Here is a 20,506-nt window from a genome sequence, read left to right as displayed (position 1 = left end):
GGATTCGCTCCCAGCTGTGGCATCCTAGAGGGGGTGAGGCGGGTCAGACTTGCTCATGGAGGGGAGGCATCGGCTGAGGCTAATGTCTCTGCTTTGATGCAGGGAAGCCACGTGTAGCCTGCAGGGTGTATGAATGTTGCAAGGGCAGGGGGAGGTGTAGGTAGCAAGAGCCACACTGGGCACCACGGTGCTTGCTGGCATCCCCTCCCTGCCCAGGGTCTGGTACCAAAGACCAGATAGCTGACTCTTCTGCCTTAAATCCTGGGCTGCGGTCCAGATACCTGTCTCCAGGTGCTCTTGAGGTCATTAACAGTCCCTTCAGATGAGTTGCATTTGTTGGCCGACCTGATGCTGGCATGGCACGTTCCTGTGTTCTAGGTGTGACCCAGAAGCCCTTGTCCCCAAGAGCCTAAGCCCATGTGGTCAACGCCAGTTCAGCCGGGACTTGGGTTCCTGGGATCATCAGGCCTCTGTAAAACCCAGCCCTGGGGTGCTGTTTCCTGCACAATGGGTGTCACGGCCACTTGCGCAGGTAGCAGCCTCCCTGGCTGAGCGCGCGAAGAGCACCCAGTGAGATTAAAGGCTGCATCAGTGGCTGGGCCAGGGATGTGCTCCAGAGGTCTGGGCCACAGGGCAAGCGGGGACCCAGGGAGGAGGCAGGTGAGGATTATACCTCACACAGGCACCAGGGCCGACAAGTTGTGAGAACACGAGGAGTCAGTGAGAAAGTGGGGAGATGGGTCAGAGCGGTAAATGTGTGAGGAGAGCAGCTTTCCTGGACCAAGGCCTGGGTTTGTCCGTTTGGGCTCCTAGAAGAGAGACAGAGGAGGGAATTCGTGAGTGTCTTACCTGTGCGCTTCTGGAGGATTTGGGATGCAGAGCTGGCCCGAATGCCCGCGGCTGAGATCCCAGGACTTTCTGAAAGTGTCGTTTGGCACTAAGATGGAATTCAGCGTCAGTTAGGACAATGCATCTTCTAGTATAACAATCAAGCACCCACGGATGTTGTGGCTCTTTAGAGTCACTATTAAGTAAACTAGATTTTATAAATAACAAAGCAAAGAACAAGAGTGATGACTGTCATCTAAGGCAGTGGTTCTCAACCCTGACTGCACGCTTCGAAGAACCTGGAAAAGTAGAGTCACTTTTTAAACCGAATGATTTTAACCCAATGTTTCAATGGCTCTGGGGTCTAGCCTTGGGTTTTAAACATTCTCGGAGTGTTTCTTTTTTTTCTTTTTTTTTTTTTTTAAGTTTATTTTTGAGAGAGACAGAGCATGAGCATGAGCATCAGAGGGGCAGAGAGAGATGGGGACACAGAATGTGAAGCAGGCTTCAGGCTCTGAGCTGTCCGCACAGAGCCCAACAGAGGGCTTGAACCCACGAATGGTGACATCATAACCTGAGCCAAAGTCAGATGCTCAACCAACTGAGCCACCCAGGCGCCCCTCTCTGAGTTATTCTAACGGGTGGCTAGAGTAGAGAACTCCTGTTCTAAGATAAAACATCTGTAATCTAAAAATAAAGAAATAAAGAAATAAACGTAAACCATGTGAGTATGACAAGTATTACCATCACATGGAGGTCGCATGCCATAATTTGGTTCAGTCCTTCACTACTAGAGGAAAATTTCCTCTAAGTTGAATCTGTACTTAGATATAGGATGACTCTCTGAAAACAAAGGTGAGAGGATCAGGAAAATAGATGGTGCCATGAATATCTTCCAATACTTGTGACACTGTTCTTACAGTAGGTAATAACACAGTGTTTTATTTTCTTCCCATTGATTCAGTAGTTGCCCCTAACACCGAATGGAGAAGCTGGACCCAGAGGACATACCCTGCTGGGAGGAAATGCGAGATACAGATTAAAAGTTCTGCTGCAAACATCACCATGGGCCGGGGGGAGTATCCTGCTCTGATCCTGAGCAAAATTGTGAAGCAGGAGTCCCTGCCACATACCTTGTGGCTGAGAACGGGCATGGTGCCCTCCCAAGGTGAGGAGGATGTGGTGGGTCTAGGCAACAATGTCTACCATGACTTCCCAATTGAGCCTGTGGGCAGGGGACTCGTGAAAAACAAGGGAGCCCCAGAAAGGGTGGTGGAGCAGAGTTGATGAAGGCCTCAGGTGCTGACTAGTTAATGACTTTGGCATTTGAGATTAATGGTATTAGACTTTACAAGTATGACCAGTTGTAAGGGGGAGACTCACCCAGTGGTGGCTGTTGGGAGAGAAAAGGAAGTCAAGGGACGTGTTCATGAATCAACTTAAAAGTTACCCAAACATTAGAGGCATCAAGTCTGACATCCTTACTTAAGAGGCATGGAAATTGAGCCCCTGGAAGGTGAGGGGACTCATCCATGCTCACACAGCCATTTGGGGCCTGGAACGACCAGATGCCCACTCCTTCATCTCAATCAGTCCTGTCGATTCTCAAAGCACTTCTTGAGTCCTGGGCATATGACATCACATAGATGATGGAGGTACAGCAGAAACCCTGTCACCAAGGAGACCACGGTCAACTCACACATCTGTGTTGGTTTCCTATTGTACTGTAACAAATTACCACAAACTTGGTGGCTTAAAACAACACAAACTCGTCATTTTATAGTTCTGTGGTTCACAAATTCCATGTGGGTCTCACTGGCCTAAGATCAAAGATTTGGCAGGGCTGTGGTCCTTTCTGGAAGATCCAGGGAATAACCCATTTCCTTGCTTTTTCAGCTCCTAGAGGCGACCCACATTCCTGGCTCATGGCCCTCTTTCCCCATCTCGCAAAGCCAGTGACGTCAGGCAGAGATCTTCTCACACCGCCCTCCTCTGCCCTCCTCTTCTGTCCCCCTCTTCCACTTTTAGGACCCTAGTAATTACACCAAGCCCAACCTGATAATCCAAGATAATTTCCCTATCTTAAGGTCAGTTGATTCAGAACCTTAAATCCCCTTTGCCATGTAGCCACACATTCACAGGTTCCAGGGATCAGGGCATGGACATCTTTGGGAGACCATTTATTCTGCCTGACCCACTTCCCATGAGACTGTGTGACAACCTGGTTGGCAAGAGAAGGGCTGGGACTCAGAAAGTTCAGGAGGGTTGAATGAGGTGTCGGAAGAAAACTGCACTTGGTGCTTGTCACAGGCTGGAACTTTCATGCATAAACAAGGGGCCTTGGAAGGGAGGCCTGAGCATAAAGGATCGGTGTATGCCTCCCTCACCTAATCAAGCACAGGGTGTTTCCCAGAAAGTGGAAATGTTATGCGGGGTCGGGGAGGCCAAATTCTCTCTCAGGGCCAGAGGCGTTGTGTCTGGAATGAACCAGAAGTTTAAAAGCTAACCTGTTATGAAGTTGGCCAAGAGCAGAGAAGGACAAAGCTCCTGACCCTGCCCCCACTGCAAACTGCCTTGCATAATTCTGAGCAAGCGACGAGAAGGTTTAGCCACTGGAGAGAATGTCCCCATTGCAGGTGGACAGTCATAGAAACTTCACCTGAAAGGATATATTTAAAATGAAAATAATCTTCCAGCTGGTCTCCCTGTCTTCAGCTGCCCCCAACCCCCGACCTCCCTGCTGCCCCAGAGATCCTTCCAGGGGGCACACTGGAGCACATGAGTCCAGCTTACACCCTCTGCCCTCCAATAGCTTTCCGTATCCTTCACAATAGAGGCCTACGCTGTATTGAATTGGAGGGCGGTCAAGTCCCCTCACCACATGGGACCTGCACTTCCCTGCAAGCAGCTCGTGTTCCTAAAAACACAACCATCTTTTCAACTTCAAGGCCTCTGGAACAAACTGCCTTCCTTCTCTTTCTGGAAAACTCTAATTCACCTCTCAAGACCAAATATCACTTCCTCAGGGATTCCTGCAGGAGCTGAGTGGCTGCCTCTCACTTGCTCTCACTGTTCACGGTGCCATTTTCCTGCTGCGCTGAACACTTGAAGGTCAAGGGGTTGTCGTTTTCCTATATTTCCCCAGGGCCTACTGAGCAAGGGACCTGGCCCAGCTGGTACTCCCGAAATGTTTGTAACACGAAGAAGGATTATAGAAGGTTGGCATGCTCTGCTTTCCCAGTTCCCCAGGAATTAGAAATCTGGAAGTAGAGCCTGAATGAGTTTCACTAATGTGTGAAATTGGACTAAGTCTGCAGTTAAAAGAAAAATCACGTTGGCATTTCTGATAGACTGATGGAATTCATGACCACAATTAACGGCCCCCCTGCATCCACCCCTTGACTTCACGATTTTGTAACTCCTCCCATTAAGAGGGGGGTATGTTTTTTCTCCTCTTGAATCGGATCTAGCCTTGTGACTTTCTTTGGCCAACAGAATGTAACAGAAGTGGTTATGTGCCATTTTAAAAAATTTTTTTAAATACGTTTTTTAATGTTTATTTGAGAGAGAGAGACAGAGAGCGAGCGCGTATTTGAGTGGGGGAGGGACAGAGAGAGGGAGACACAGAATCCCAAGCAGGCTCCAGGCTCTCTGAGCTGTCAGCACAGAGCACGATGCAGGGCTTGAACCCATGAACCATGAGGTCATGACTTACTTGAGCAGAAATTGGACGCTCAACTGACTGAGCCACCCAGGCGCCCTTGAATGTTGTGTGCCATTTAGAGTCCAGGCCCCAGGAGGCTCTGAATGTTTTCTTAGGACCCCTGCCTCAATTATAAAAACAAGTCTGGACCAATCTGCTAGAGGAAAAGAGAACAACGGGCTAGTCTATGGAGTAGAGGCAACTCATCCTACCCGAATCCACTAGCCTCAGCTCCGGAAACAGCTGGCCACAGAATACGCCCAGCTGAGTTCAACCAAACCTGGCCCAAATCACCAGAACCACCCATCCAACCTGTAGACATATGAGCAATAATTAATGTTCGTTGTTTTAAGCTGTTAAAATTGGGGATGTTTTGTTACACAGCATTACTGTGGCAATAGATAACTGGTACAGGACAGCTCATGACTGAGAAGCAAATGAGAAATGAGTGTGTGGCTGTGGTGGAGTGGATAGAAGAGGGTCAAGGAAACCCATCTTCTTTACTGTTTTAATTATTAAAGTTTCATTCTAGGGAAAATGAGTTCCTTTCCTCCTTTGATCTATCCACACTAAGATGGCTTTTCATTTGCTTCTTCCTTGTGTTCACTTGGGGACTAGAAGCAGGAATGGGCTCCAACACAGTATTTTCCTGAGTGGAAATAATTAGTTCAATGTTTCCTGAAATAAGGAAGCCATCAGAGGCCTATTTTTTTTAACCTGCCTAATGGATCTAGTATTAGCATTCTGCATGCTGGTTTCAGGAAGAAGTGACAGGCCTGGTGGAAAAGATCACTTGAGGAAAGCTGTGTTTGGAACATCAAAAATAAAAGCAAAGATAAGAGTCAGTCTGCCCCTGCAGTTTTGATGAAAGTGGAAGTGAGAATTCAGTCAGGGAGCCAGGGGGCTGGAGCCTGAAGGGACATGGGGCAGGAATGGTCGACTGGAGGCATCATGGAGACCTGGAGGTGTGATTGCCAGTTCAGCACATCACATTCTGAGCACATTCATTTCTGTCTCGGATGGGCAGGTTCACCTTGCTCCTCACATTACCCTCCTTATTGGGACTCATTTGAGGCTAATTTGGGAATTGCCTCAACACACACTTCAGAAATTTCCATAACAAAAATGAGGAAGAACGACCCAGGGGTTGCTCCTGCCCCTGAAAAGTATCTACCACTCCAAACCCACCTGGAATCTCACCACTTCTGTCTCCTATCCAGAAGGGCTCCCCCACCCCTTAATCCCTCTAACACACCAGCGGGCTGCAGGCACACATCTGGCCTCAAGTATAACTTGAGTGTGATCCAACTTGCCAAACCTTTAACATTGGCTTAGCTACTTCAGGTGCAAATGCTCAACATTTAAACTGAATAAATAAACTTTGGAGGGGGAACTTGGGAACCCCACACTTCGTCTAACATTGTCCGTTGTCCATGGGAGATGTGTTCCCCATTCTTAAACAGCCAGCCTACAAATGATCTTTTCTTGGGGCACAAGCCATTTCCCAGGTGGATCATCTCTGAGCAGAGGAGAAGCACACCTCGCTGTGGGGCCCTTTGATTCTGGTTAAGCTCCACATTCAAGATGGTCTGCACGATTGATCTGTTCTCTGGTTCAGGTCACTCCTTTCATCACAATTTTCCCCAACTGCTGATTCAGAAATCGCCTCTCCCTTTCCTACACTGCAGTGAGCTCTCAGCTACCTTTTCCTCATCCTCCTCATACACCTCGGCTCTTTGTTTTCTGAAGCGCTCTGGTGACCATAGGGCCATGGGTTAGAATCCTTGCTCCACAACAGCGGAGGCCACACGTGATCGCCTGCTCTTACCTTAGTCCACAGAAGCCAGCTTTCTTCCTGTGGAAATAGCGGTGAGGCCAGGCCTAGATGGCCACAGCCACTGAGAGTACTACCTCCTGGGACGAGTCACAGGACAAGGGGCAGGGAGGCAGTATGGGAGAGTGGAAATGCATCAGCCTTAGTGCAGACAGCAGATCAGCCAAAGCCAGACTGTCAGGTCCAGTCCACAGCTGAGAGATGTGCCTGACAGCCCACCTCAGCAATTGGTTTGCCTGTGATTTTTCTCTTTCATTTCCCCCTTTCTTATTTCCTTTGAAATAACAAACAGGGAAATATGGAAAATTTCAAACCCACAGAAGTAGGAATACATAATGACCCCACCCCCACCCCCATGCCTGTCACACAGTTTCCACAATTGTCTATTTCTGGCCAATCTCATTTTATCCACACTGCCACTCGTTGCCCTCTCTCCTGATTATTTGGAAATAAATCCCAAGCATCACATCTTTTTTGTTTTATTTTTTGGGTAAATATTTCAGTAATTCTAAAAGATAAGGACTCTTTAAAATACACACACACACACACACACACACACACACACACACAGAAACACAACCAAAAAAAAATGCTATTATCAAACCTGATAAGATCCAATAAAATCCCCATCAAAATTCCAGTGGATGGAATTTTGTATGGGACCACAAAAGATCCCAAACAGCCAAAGCAATCCTGAGAAAGAAGAACAAAGCTGGAGGCATTGCACTTCCTGATTTCAAAGTATATTATAAAGCTATAGTAAAGAAACAGAACAGTATGGTACCGGCACAAAAACAGACAAATAGATCAATGGAACAGAATTACAAGCCCAGAAATAAACTCATATATATATGGCTAACTAATATTTGACAAGGGAGCCAAGAATACTCAATGGGAAAGGATAGTCTCCTCAATAAATAGTGTTAGAAACTGGATAACCACATGCAAAAAAATGAAATTGAATGCCTATCTTACACCACTCACAAAAATTAACTCAAAATGGATTAAAGCCTTAAACATAAGATCTGAAACCATAACACTCCTAGAAGAAAACTTAGGGAAAAAGCACCTTGACATTGGTCTTGGCATGACTTTTTGGATATCACAAGCAATAAAGGCAAAACCCAGTAAGTGGAACTACATCAAACTAAAACGTTTCTGCTAAGCATACACCCAAGAAAAATGGAAACACGTTTAACACAAAAAACTTGTGCATGAGTATGCACAGCACTGTTATTCATAGAAGCCAAAGGATGGAAACAACCCAAATGTCCAACAACTGATGACTAGATAAACAAAATGTGGTCTGTTTATACGGTGGTTTATTACTTGGGAAGAAAAAGAAATGAAGGACTGATACAAGTTACACCATGAATGAACCTTGAAAACTTAACCTAACAGACCTCCAATGAGACTGTTTATATGAAAGGTGCAGAAGAGGAAAATACATAGAGACAGAAGTTAGTGGTCGCCTGGGCCTGGGGGCAATGGGAGAGAATTGGGAGTGACTGCTAATGGGAACAGGGTTTCTTTTCAGGGTGATGAAAATGTTCTGGAATTAGATAAGGATGATGGTTGCATACACTTATGAACATACTAAATAGAAGCCCCACTGAATTGTAGACTTTAAAATAGTGAATTATAGGGGCAGTTAAACATCTGACTCTTGATTTGGGCTCAGATCATGAGCTCGTAGTTCCTGAGATCAAGCCCTACATCGAGCTCTGCGCTGACAGTGCAGAGCCTGCTTGGGATTCTCTTTCTCTCTCTGCCCCACCTCTGCTCATGCTGTTGTGCTCCCCCTCTCTATCTGTCAAAATAAGTAAATAAACTGGGGCGTCTGGGTACCCCAGTCAGTTAAGCATCTGACTTCAGCTCAGGTCATGATCTCGAAGTTTGTGAATTCAAGCCCCGCGTCAGGCTCTGGGCTGATGGCTCGGAGCCTGGAGCCTGCTTTGGGTTCTGTGTCTCCCTCTCTCTCTCTCTCTCTGCCCCTCCCCTGCTCATGCTCTGTCTCTCTCTCTCTCTCTCTCTCTCTCTCTCTCCAAAATAAATACACATAAACAAACAAACTTTAAAAAATAGTGGATTTTATAGTATGGGAATTATATCTCAGTTAAAAGAAATACAGGCAGTTCTGATGAATTAAGGATCTAGGCACACAGCAACAATGGCTAATCAGGCAAAATGAAAGACAACCAGACACAACGAGCCTCCTGTTGGGAGGACACTCAGCCACCTATGAGGGATCTTTGCCAAAAAAAGTGAACAGGAATCTGTTCAAGCCTGTAGCTCCAGCACAAACTTACAGGAAACACACAGGCAGAGAAATATGTTAAACGACACCACGCGATGTAATTCAGATTGAGGGAAACTGTATTGGACAAACATTGACATTGGTTGTGTGAATAAACAAATTCTGAAGGAAAAAAAAGAAAACGGGAATTGCTGGTTCATGTAACAACTCTAGGTTTCATCTTTTGAGGAACTGCCAGACTGTTTTCCACGGAGGCTGCACCATCTTAAATTCCCACCAAAGTATGAGGGCTCCAATTCTCCACATCCTTGCCTGACCCTTATTATTGTCATCTCTGTAATCATAGCCCTCTTAGTAGTGGGTGTAAAATGCCCACCAGTCCCTGCCCAGGCTTGGGCTGTGCTCACTCAACAGCCAAGCTCAAACGTGCTCTGTTTTCAAGGCAGGCAGGCTGGTAGTTCTGGATCCTTCCCCACAACACTCCTGCCATGTTCCTGCAGCGTGTGCTGCCCGGAATAAAAGCTGAATGAGACATCCAGACGCTCAAAGTCCAGCCAAGGAGAGGTGAACTAGCTCTTTGGTTGGCAGGAACAGATTCCACCCCCACCCCCCCCCCTCCCGCAATGGGCTTCAGTGGAGGGAAGATTTGCTGCAAGACCTCCCAGCAGGTCTCACAAATGAGGACCCCCAAACAAGGACCAGGATGCTCTCAGGAGCAGGGCCAATCTCTCTCCCTCTCTCTCTGCCCCTGTCCACCCCCCTGCCTCTCCTGCGTCTGTTAACTACTTTCATCAGGTCACACACGGCCTCTGCATCCCGACCACCTCACAATGTTGACTGACCAGTGGCTCCTGGCAACACACGGCCTTTCTGCCCCAGCACCAGCCACAGTCCCCCCGTGGCCCTGTCTCCTTTCTTCATGCCACCCCTTCTGGCAGCCACGTGCTTCTGCAGCAGGCCACAGAAGGCCTGTGGAGGGTCCCCTGGTCAGGCCAGCTGTGGCCAGGGAGAGGAGCAGGGGCCCGTGGAAGGAGAGAGAGCCTTCCAGCGCTGACAGTCAGGGAGCACACAGCCACCTCCGAGGGGTGGGAACTGCACCGGGCCTCCAACCCCAGGGAATCAGAAAGACAGAGAAAAGAAGCCTTCTAGTCCAGGCACAGAGACGTTCTCAGGGCCCACTGGGTGAGTGGCTTTGGACTGAGAGAAAAGTGGAGAAAAACAGAGAGGTGGACTTTGCTGCATTGTTCTGGGTCATGACTGTTAAGCTGAAGAACATGGATCCTATTGTACAGATCAGTGGTTTTCTAAGTTAATTTTAGCCACAGAAACCTTTTGTTTCCATATCAAATAATACCAAGAAGCTTCAAGCATGACTCAGAGGGAAGCAGGGCTGCTCTGACCAAAGCAGAGGTGCCAATGAAGTGGCTTGCCCAGGACTAGTGCCCCCTCCACCTGTCCAAGGCCCCTCTCTGATTCCCTGAACTCTGAGGCTCAAGGGCAACCTCTGATGGGGGCCTGGGAGCTTCAGAAGGCTTTTGAGAAGAATGGCAGGGTCGTTTGAAAAGGGAGTGCATCGAGCAGAGGCCCCACTGTCCTGAGAAATGCTTAATCCGAGCAGTTTGCTGAGAACTTCCTGGATTGGGGCAGGGAGCGTTAAGGCCCAACACAAGTGAGAGTTAATTAAATCACACTAAACTGCAGTAAAATACCATCATTTCCATTTGTTTTATTAAAAATAGTGACCATTTCAAAGCCACGGCTAGTCCTCAACCAACGCGTCACTTTTTATTGCTATTTAAAAAAAAAAAAAAAAAAATGCTGAGATAAGCCAAAGCTGGTAAATACAAAATCCATTGGGGGGTTGGAGAGTTTTTCTTTTTGTTCTTTGGATTTCAAATTAATAAGGTTTTATTGTAGAAAAAGTTCAGATACGTGTATACAGCGATGCCAGCAGAATGCTGACAGCCAAGTAATATAGCTCTAAAATAATTTTTCTCCTTGGCCTGGCAACATAGAGCTATAGTTTCTAGAGCTTTCCCCCCAGAAAATTGCCATCGTATGTTAGGAGAATCTAGCCCATCCATACAAAACCAACTTTTGAAAAAGCACTTTTCAGTCCACTGACTATTTAATTTTAAAACAGTAGTTAGCTACGGTCTCCAAAACAGAGCATGGCCCAATATGCCACCTCATCGGGCCCCTGGTCCAGTCCTGGGTGGGAGACCCCAACGGGGACCAAGCACCCCTGCATGGTCCATCCTCTCTGACCAGCTTTGGCATTTGTGCCTGCCCACAGGAGTCCCCCCACCCTGGCCCTGCTCAATGGCCTTGCCAAAGTTGCCACACTGGCCTCGGGGCCCTAGAAGTCACTTTGCCATCTGGCTGACCCTACCCGAGTCCCCAGGGCTACCTGCTCCAGCTCCTGATGCCTGACTCGGAGCTCAGCTGTGACACAGGGACTAAGTGTATCTGCTCATTTATCTTCCCAAACTAGAGTCTGTGCCTGGCCACAGCTTTGGTTAGCACAGGCCATCGGTCTTTAGAAGACAGGGGACTCTTTGAAAGATTCCTGTCACTTTCAGGCCATATACAGTTGCAAAGAAACAAATGAACATGTTTGAAATTTGAAAATTCATTACTCTCAGTGCAAATAGCTCCTTTAAGAAGACAGGTACAAATTATTCTGGAAAAAGGGATTTATTATTGCAAGAAGCTATCTTGGCTTCTTCTATCCTTATGGCCTCTTCCCCATTAGTCTGTATAGCTCAGTGTATTTGTTCCCTAGAGCTGTACATAACAAAAGACCACAGGCTTAAGCACAGAAGTTTATTTTCTCACAGTTCTGGAGGCTATAGGTTTGTGATCAAGGTGTTGGTGGGTTGCTTTCTTCTGAGGCCCCTCTCTGGAGATGGCTATCTTCTCTACACGTCTTCACCTGGCCTTCCCTTTATGCATGTCTCTGTGTCCAGCTTCCCTCCTCTTATAAAGACACCAGTCATATTAGATTAGGATCTACCCTAGTGACTTCATTTTAATTTAATTACCTCTTTAAGGAATCTATTTTTTTTAATGTTTTATTTTTGAGAGACAGAGAGAACAAGTTGGGGAGAGGGACAGAGTGAGGAAGAAAGAGAATCCAAAGCAGGCTCCAGGCTCCAAGCTGTCAGCACAGAGCTGGATGTGGGCCTCGAACTCACAAACCGCAAGATTATGACCTGAGCTGAAGTTGGACGCTTAACCGACTGAGCCACCCAGGCGCTCCAAGAACCTATTTTCGGAATGTACACATTCTGAAGTACTGGGGGTTAGGACTTCAACATATCGATTGGGGGGGGGGGGCACAATTCAGCCCGTAACACTTGGGAACTGGCATTATCTCTACACAGACTAGAGTTTAGATGTAATAGGTTGAAGGATGTTCAAGTTGTTGGTGATATGCAAAACACCTAAAAATATTCAAAGTCCCTTATTATTAAAATTATAGAGGTTATAAAATTATAACCTTTTATAAAATAAAATTATAGAGTATAGAGGTTATGCCACATTTATGAATCTTATTTGTCGATAACCTGCTTTTATATTTGTTTACAGAACAACTTACGGAATTTTATACCTCTACGTGAGAAGCTGTACAGAAGGACAATCTGTCTGAGTTACACGGCAATGATACTTGACTACTAAATCTTTTATGAACATCCTGTATAACTGTGTTTAAATAAATCATGGACATTTTTATATGACATTTAAAAAACTCATTGTTCATTTTTTTACAGATTTTGTGCAGTAGTTATAAAAATAAGTGGATACCTGTCATCTCAAGATAATAGGTTAGTATTTAAAAAGGTATCTCTTAAGGTGTAATTCACAAAGTCTGTCACAGTACTTTACATAATTTTTCCCAACGCAGCTTAGAATCTGTCTCTAGCACTCCACATTCCTTCCAGCAAATTCTCCACTACTGGCTATTTATTGTGTGAAGGCTGGGATAAGGCTTCAGAGACACTGAAAGGTAAAGGCATTGATGGAGAGCTTTGGACCCTCCTTCATTGAGGTGGTTCCCTCCAGACAGGTCAGAGCTCAGCAGCCAGCACTCTGAGGTACGGCCCAAGGTTCTGCCTTGCCCCTCAGGAGGAAGTCACTCTCCATCTTGCCTTTGGATCTCCTTCTCTGGGGAAACAAGCTGTCCACACTGCCATACAGTCCATGTCTGTGTCCCCAAAAGCACCCTTCCCCAGCTCCTTTCCTGACCCCTTGCCCTCTTTCTGATTTTCTCTGGGTTATGGGAAGCAGGTGTTTTGGAAGTTGTTAAGACTGGTAATTCTACTTGCTACTTCACCTGCTCTTTGAAGGTAGTCCTGGGCATGTCACACTTGGAGTTGTGTGTTCCCAGTGTGGGCATCAACAACTCAGGAATCTGGCTGCCCATTATTTCCCTTCATCAGGAAAGATGCATCTCTTCACATTTTAATGCTGGGGTTTCCGTTTTGACTCCCTACTTCTCCTGGGTGGACATTCCCTACATTTGCAGAGCATGTGACTGACACCCTTGAGACTATGGTGGAGCTAGTCCAGTGACTTCCCTGGGCTCTTGGTTCCTGCCCCACCATGCCATTCCTAGGAGCTTCCAAATCCAAGAACTAAGTTAGCAGTGGAAAGGACTCTGTCTATGAACAGTATGAGAAGTGTTTATTCCCCACTTCTCTCCCCTTCCCTCAGACTCCAAGGCTCCCCAAGTTCCCAACCCCACACAGAGGCAAAGGGTGGATTGTGCAAAGCTGCCTGCTTGGCCCCCAAATGCCTGGTCAAACTCCACCACGGCTCTTACATGACCTCTGACCTCTTCACTTTAAATCCACAGGGAACACCTGTCCCTTCTAACCCTCATTACAGAGTTTATCCTGCTCCCTGAACCTCCAGAGAAGGAAGCACAATGTTTTCAGAGACAGACCAGATTCTATTAAAAAGATCTAAGAAGCTCAAAATATTTTTAAATAGCTGCTGGGTACAAAGGATATCTTTGCTAAATAGATGAATTAGTAAATGGACATGAGCTGACTTTCTTATTCAGACAGCAGCTCTTGTCATCGGGGGAACATGAGCTATGGACAGACTAGGCGACAGCCTTGCTGGACTTACCAGATCTTTGGCGACTTTTGGAAAGCAGGCCACTCCCCTGGGAAGTATTTTCCATCCTGTTCGGCGTTGAGTCAATTTGGTGTGCAGGTGTTGTGCAATGGTGCCACCTGCTGGTAATTTATAGAATAACCATTGTAGTAGCTCCTATCCCATCCCTAAAATTCCTGAGACTGAAATTTGTTTCCCTGTTGTTCTGTCTGCCCATGTGTCACCACAAGTGAAAGAAGAGAATATGGGCATTCACCTCTCTTGCTTTTGTCTGTCTCAAAAAATGGAATTTCTCAGTTATATTCACTGATATAGGATGGAAAGAACACAAGCATTAAAAATTGGAGATTCAGGTTCAAATCCTAGTTTGGCAACCTACTGGCTATAGGATGTGGGAAAGTTACTCAGCACCCTTAGCACCCATTTCCTTGTCTGGAGAATGGAAATAAATGTAGGATTCTTGTGAGGATGACATGAGATAATACATGCACAATTGTGAGCACAGTGTCTGGTCCGGGACAGGTGCTTAAATTCAAGCACGCACATTATAGAAAGCCGTGGTGATGCATTCTCTGAAGGAGGGCTTAGCCAGTTCTACCTTCATTGGTGGAATGTAATAGTCATTTGGTCACGTTCCACCTGTTCACCAGCAGTGGCCAAGGTTATGATAAAGGCCATGTCTCAACAGATGGGTAACAGCTCTGTGGCCACAGGGCCAAGAAAGTGCCCACCACCATGCCTGACACTGGTCAGATTGAGTGGGTAAACACTGGAGCCAACGTCTTGGTAAATTTCAAGCCAGGGTTGTTGGGAAAAGCCATCAAAAAGTTGTGACCAGCAATTGACCCGTGACCTGGACCTGGGCATTCAGAGGCTCTTCACCATCTCCCCTGTCCTTGAAACGTGGGCTCTGCTTGCTTTCCCTGCTCCCAGAGGCTACTCCAAGGACATTGCCTTGAGATGGTGATATGGTGTTGAAAACACCTGCACGGTATTTGGGACTGAGCCCAATTAGGGCCTTTTTATAGTCTCCTTAAGAGTTGGAGGGTGGGTGTGGGGATCCGTTCATCTTGCCATCCAGGCGAGCCTCAAATTTAAGTTCCCTTTGCTATTTTTTTTTTAATTTTTAATGTTTATTTATTTTTGAGAGACAGAGAGAGACAGAGCATGAGTAGGGGAGGAACAGAGAGAGACACACACATACACACAGAATCTGAATCAGACTCCAGGCTCTGAGCTATCAGTACAGAACCTGACACGGGGCTTGAACCCATGAGCTGTGAGATCATGACCTGAGCCAAAGTTGGATGCTTAACTGACTGAGCTACTCAGACACCCCAGTTCCCTTTGGTATTCTTAAAATTGCCAACCTACCAATCTGGAACGGCCTTCTTTTTTTTAAGTTTATTTATTTATTTTGAGAAAGAGAGAGAGAGAGGGTGTGCACACACATGCACGTGCAAGTGGTGGAGGGGCAGAGAGAAGGAGAGAGAGAATCCCAGGCAGGCTCCGTACTGTCAGTGCAGAACCTGATGTGGGACTTGAACTCACAAACCATGAGATCATGACCTGGGCCGAAGTTGGACACTTCACCAACTGAGCCACCCAGGGTGGCTGGCCTGCTTCTTTCTTAGGTTCTTCCTTGACCTTCACAGAGTGGGGGGAGGGAAGCCCAGAGGGTTGGGGAAGGAGGTGGTTTCAGATTACACCAGAAAATCTCCCTAGAGGGTTGTGAACCTAGAAGGACCAAGTGGTACCCCAAGCACCCCTCTAAGTCTTGGCTTCTTTATCTGTAAAATGAAGCTAATGTGACGAGTTGAGCTATTTAGTGAAATTTAAAAAATTGGTCTTTGGGGTTTTATTTGTTTTATTTTGTCGGGGCGGGGGAGGGATGAGGGAGTGGGGGATAGAAGGTGTCATTTGGCTAATAATGCTTTTGCTCTGGATTCCCAAAAGAAGAACAAAGCAACTTCCTTCCTCCCCATTCATTCCTACTGGGAGTTTCTGAAGGGCTGAGCTCTCCCACCCACACCCACCTATCTCAGCTCCACAAGTAAAGAGCTGTTAGGTTTTACCCATGGGGAGGGAGGAGGGGGGTAGCTGAGTGGTCTTTGAGGGGAAGGTGGGGGGATACTGGCATCCTGAATTGAAGAGACGGGTTAATAGTGCCAGGAGAGATGGGGGGTAGGGGTGGTGGTCTCAGAAAATGGGGAGGAGTCAGGGCTGGGAACGTGCGAAGATAGCTCATGGACGCAGGGCATGGATGCCTGGGGTCTCAGCCTGGACTCAATGGTGCCACTGCCTCCAAGGACCAAGATGAAGAAGAGCCAATCTCTCAGCAGTGCCCATGGTGTCCTGAGGCCCAGACACCACTTCTCAGGTCCCTAGGACCCCAGGGAGCAGAAAAGGTCCCCAAACACAACAGATGGGATTTCCTTCCAAGCCTGGTAGAGGGAGCCTGGAAACTAATGGAAGCTCAAGACTCCTGGCCTGAGTGTCACAGAACAAATCCACAGCCAGCATCTGACACACCAGCCTCAGGGAGATTTTGGGAGGACTCCATGGCCCTGCCACACTGCTCAGTGACCGCTGGCCTCTTTCCTGACCATCGCTGGCTCATATTTATAGGCTCTGGATATAGAGGCCTGACACAAGCAGAAAAGGGCTCAGAAAAGGAATTTTACGACCCGCTTCCTGAGGCACTGCCTGCAAATTGTGCTTTGTCACACCAAGAAATTCTGGCTCCGGAGCCCACATTTTTAGTGGGAATGTGGTCAGTCATGTGCATCCTCTGGGCTCGCTGTGGACCAGGTCACAGGGAAAGTGGGGCTGCCTTTGGTGGCTGAGCTCATGCCCGTCACTCCCCTGGGAAGCTGCTTCCATCCACCTCCAGTTAGACAAGTGCAGCTACATCTGCCCCTACCAGGCTCAGGGAATTGCAGGGATGGCCTGTCCGGCCACAGTTTCTCTCCACGAAGGAGGGGACTTTGGTTAGTTCTTGGTGGCTCAGGTCTGCCTGCCTGCTCTTTTATTCTGAGTCCCCAACCCCCTCCGCCCCAGTCTGGAGCTCTCTGAGCCCCTCCACTATAATAACAAACCCAGCACAGAGAGGGGCGATAGCCTCCCATGGCCCCCTATTGTCTCACCGAAATGTCCCAGTGAGCCCCAAAATGTTTCAGAAGAAAAATACATTCCATCTCGGAAACACTGAAAAGCCACCAAAGGACACAAAATCACCTTCATAATTTGGGAAACATAAACAACAATGTTCACACTCAGGAACTGAGAACAAAGAAACTCTCTGAGAATCACATTATGGAGAGGACCCCCCTCCCCCCCCAGTCATCTTGGTCAGACTGGGCCTCTGTCTGTGGGCTCCCACCCCAGGTAAGTGGCCCCTCCTGGGGGTGCTGCTGAACCCACAAGACCTCGTGACCTCTCTTCTTTCTCTGGAGTCACCGTAAGCCCAAAGCCAGCCCTGCAGACCCAGTGGCCTCAGTCACTTAGGACCATGCTGGCCCATAGGGCCGGGCACACACAAGGAAGGCATGGACCTGTGCACCTGCCCCTCCTCTGAGAGGCCTTCCCTTTGCCAAGGAACACTTGACCTCCACCTCCAGGAAGAGCACTGCTGGGACTGCAAGCTGGAGAGGGCAGGGCCGGGTGACCTGGTTTCCTATATGGGACCTTGTTCTTCCTCCCTCTGATCTGATGTGGGGGGGGGGCAGGATGGGCAAACCCCTTTCTCATAGTGTCCTGCCTTGTTGGCTTCCCAAGCATCTTCCCATGACCTTATGACTCACAGACCCTGTGTGTGAAAGAGACCCTAAAAGAGATCATCTCCCTTTTGGCAAATGAAGAAACTGAAGAACAGAGAAGTTATGGAATTTGCCCCAAATCACACAGCAGACGGTTCCTCTGTCCCCAGGCCGTGTGCTTCTGCTACAGGCTTTGGAGCAATGGTTCTCAGCTCCTGCAGCCTATTAACATCACTTAGGGAGATTTAACTTCCCCTCCAGGCCCTATCAATTAAATCAGATCCTCTGGGGGTCGCAGCTGGAGGGTTGGTAGTTGCAAAAGTTCCCCCAGTGATTCCCTAAATAGCCAGATTGGAGAAGGTCTCTAGATTCAGGCATAGAGGTTCCACTCTGCCTCCAGATCATGGGGCTGTGTGGTTTTAGTAAAGTCACTTAACCTTTCTGAGTGTCATTTGCAAATTGCTTTGTAATGATGCCCATCTTCCTGATAAAGAGCAAACAGAAGGATCTGCACCCTGGACCCCCTCCAGAGATCAGAGAGTAGGCATTCTGAGATATGGTCGATTATGGAAAGACTTTTATAAGCTTGGCGTTCTGCGGTTATCAGGTTCAAAAGACTGGTTTTGTTTCTATAAGTAATTATTTAAAAAATAGTGATGGCCTTTCTGTAACAGAATCGTATTTGGAATAAAGCCCCTGTACAGGGTCCACTTTCAAGTGGTTCAGCCACAGTGTCGAGCACACAGTAGGCCCCCGATAAATGTTGGCTAAGAAGAGTTGGGATGGGAGCCAGTGGTCTCTGAAGGCACCCTGCTCTGTTAGAAGGCCCGTGCACACCTGACAGCCAGCCTCCCATGGTAGCTGCTGAGTCTAGTGGGCGTGTTTGTCCCAAGGAATTTCAGATGCTCTCTGAGCCAGCCTCAGCCTGAGGGACTCTCAAAATGACAGAAAGCCAATGTAGTGCTGGCTTTGTGGTTCAGAGAAGGGCAGAAGGATCATTTTCCTGGGGGAAGAAATTTTCATTAAACAGGCCTTTCCCTCTTGGCAAAAACCAAGTAATTTCCTCCAGCAGTCTTGGCCAAGGTTTTTTGGCAGATAACCACTGAACAAGGAGACCTGAGGGGCTTGAGCGATCATGTGGCAAAGGGTCAGCTGAAGAACAAGACAACAGGCAGTAGGGAGCCACTGTGGGATCTTGAGTAAGGAAGGGGCATGAGAAGCCCAGGCCTGGGGGGTGGATAGGAGAGGACAATAAAGCAGAAAATGAGCTAGCCTCTGGGGCCCTGGCTCCCTACTTGTAGCAAACTGCTGAGGCCTGTGGCCACCTGGGCCTCCTGCCTCTCGAATACCTGCAAACTTCCGCCCCCAGAGACAACCCCATTCCAAACGCTCCTCAGCATAGTTTCTCTTACAGATAAACTGCTGAGCACAGACAGTGTGCACCCACCCAGCCTCAAGCCATCCCATTTCTTTTGCACCGAGCCTTGAGGTCAGAGGGGTCTCTTCATCTTGGAAGATCCCGTGAATGGTGGCAATTGCCATATTTCTAGGAAGCCTGTGTTCTCCTAGAATGCTAGTAATGATGATAACCATGACTGCCATTTATGGAGAACGTCTGTGTGACTGGATCCACCCAGGTCCTCACCCCAACACTGAGGTTCCTTGACCTCTCCTTTGGTCACTCTGCCCAGCGTGCCGGATTGATGCTGTCCTTGAATTCCAGACGTATACTCTTACCTCAGGACCTTGGCACATGTTGTTCCAGCTCTCTGAAATGTTCTTCCTCTTGGTGATGTCAGGACTCCCTCCCAACATGTCACCTTCTAACACAGCTCCTACGTACTTGTATCCCTTCTTGATTTTTCTTTTAGCCCGTCACACCTGATATATACATTTGTTTCTTTGCCTGTTGTCTGTTGCTGGCTGCCCCACTCCTATTTATGAGCTTTGGGTTTATTTCATCCCTACTCCTTCTCCCAGAGCTTAGAGCTAGCTTGACAGTCACAGGCACTCTGACAAGCTTTTGTGGAGTAACCTTCTAGGTGCCGGGCACCGCACAGCCGTCCAGTTTTATATCAGGGCCGTGGCAAACACCAGAAGCAGAGGGGGTGACCTTGAGGGTCCTTGCAGCTCCTGGACTCCTGCGCTGTCAGGGGAAGCCTGTACTGCTCCCCAGATCTGTGTATGATGACTCCTTCCTTCCTTCGTGATGCAGGCCCTGGCACCTCTCCGCTGTTCCTGTGGTCAGGCAGTCCTGTCCCTCCCATGCGTCACTGCCCCCTGAGGTCACCTGCTGGCCCTGCTCGGTGCCCTGTATTACTCCCTCCTTGCCACGTCTCTCTATTTGCGATTACCCCTCTTTGTTTGCTTGTTTACATTCTGTCTTTCCATTAAACATTTTTTTTCACATTTATTTATTTTTGAGAAAGAGTGAGTGGGGGAGGTGCAGAGAGAGAGGGTGACAGAGGATCCCAAGCAGGCTCCAAGCGGTCAGCACAGAGCCGGATGCGGGGCTCGAGGTCACGAACCGCAAGATCACGACCTGAGCCCAAGCCAGACGCTTAACTGACTGAGCCACCCAGGCACACCTAGAGTCTCTTTCCATCTAGAGCTATGCAGACCCTTAGAAATATAACGTGAGCCACAAACCTGAGCCACGTATGTGATTTTACACGTTTGAGCGGCCGTGTCTAAAAAAATAAGAAGAGACAAGAAATACAATTTTAATAACATTTTTTCTTTAACTCAATATACCCAAAAGATATATAATCTCAGCATGTGATCAACATAAAGTACAGGATATTTTGCATTCTTTTTTCCTTCCTAAGTCTTGGGAATTCAGGGTGTATCTTACACTCCCAGCACATCCCAGTTGGGATTTAATGACATTTTCGGGGCTCAGTAGCCACCCTCCTGGCCAGCACACACCTGGAGGGCTTGGTCTCTCCTTGTGCGGGGCTCCCAGGCCCAGAGAAGAGTTGCAGAACACAGAGCACATCCTC

This window comes from Herpailurus yagouaroundi, unplaced genomic scaffold, assembly GCF_014898765.1.
Source record: "Herpailurus yagouaroundi ecotype Mexico unplaced genomic scaffold, PumYag 184, whole genome shotgun sequence".
Taxonomy (NCBI): domain Eukaryota; kingdom Metazoa; phylum Chordata; class Mammalia; order Carnivora; family Felidae; genus Herpailurus; species Herpailurus yagouaroundi.
Note: the sequence above shows the minus strand (reverse complement) of the source record.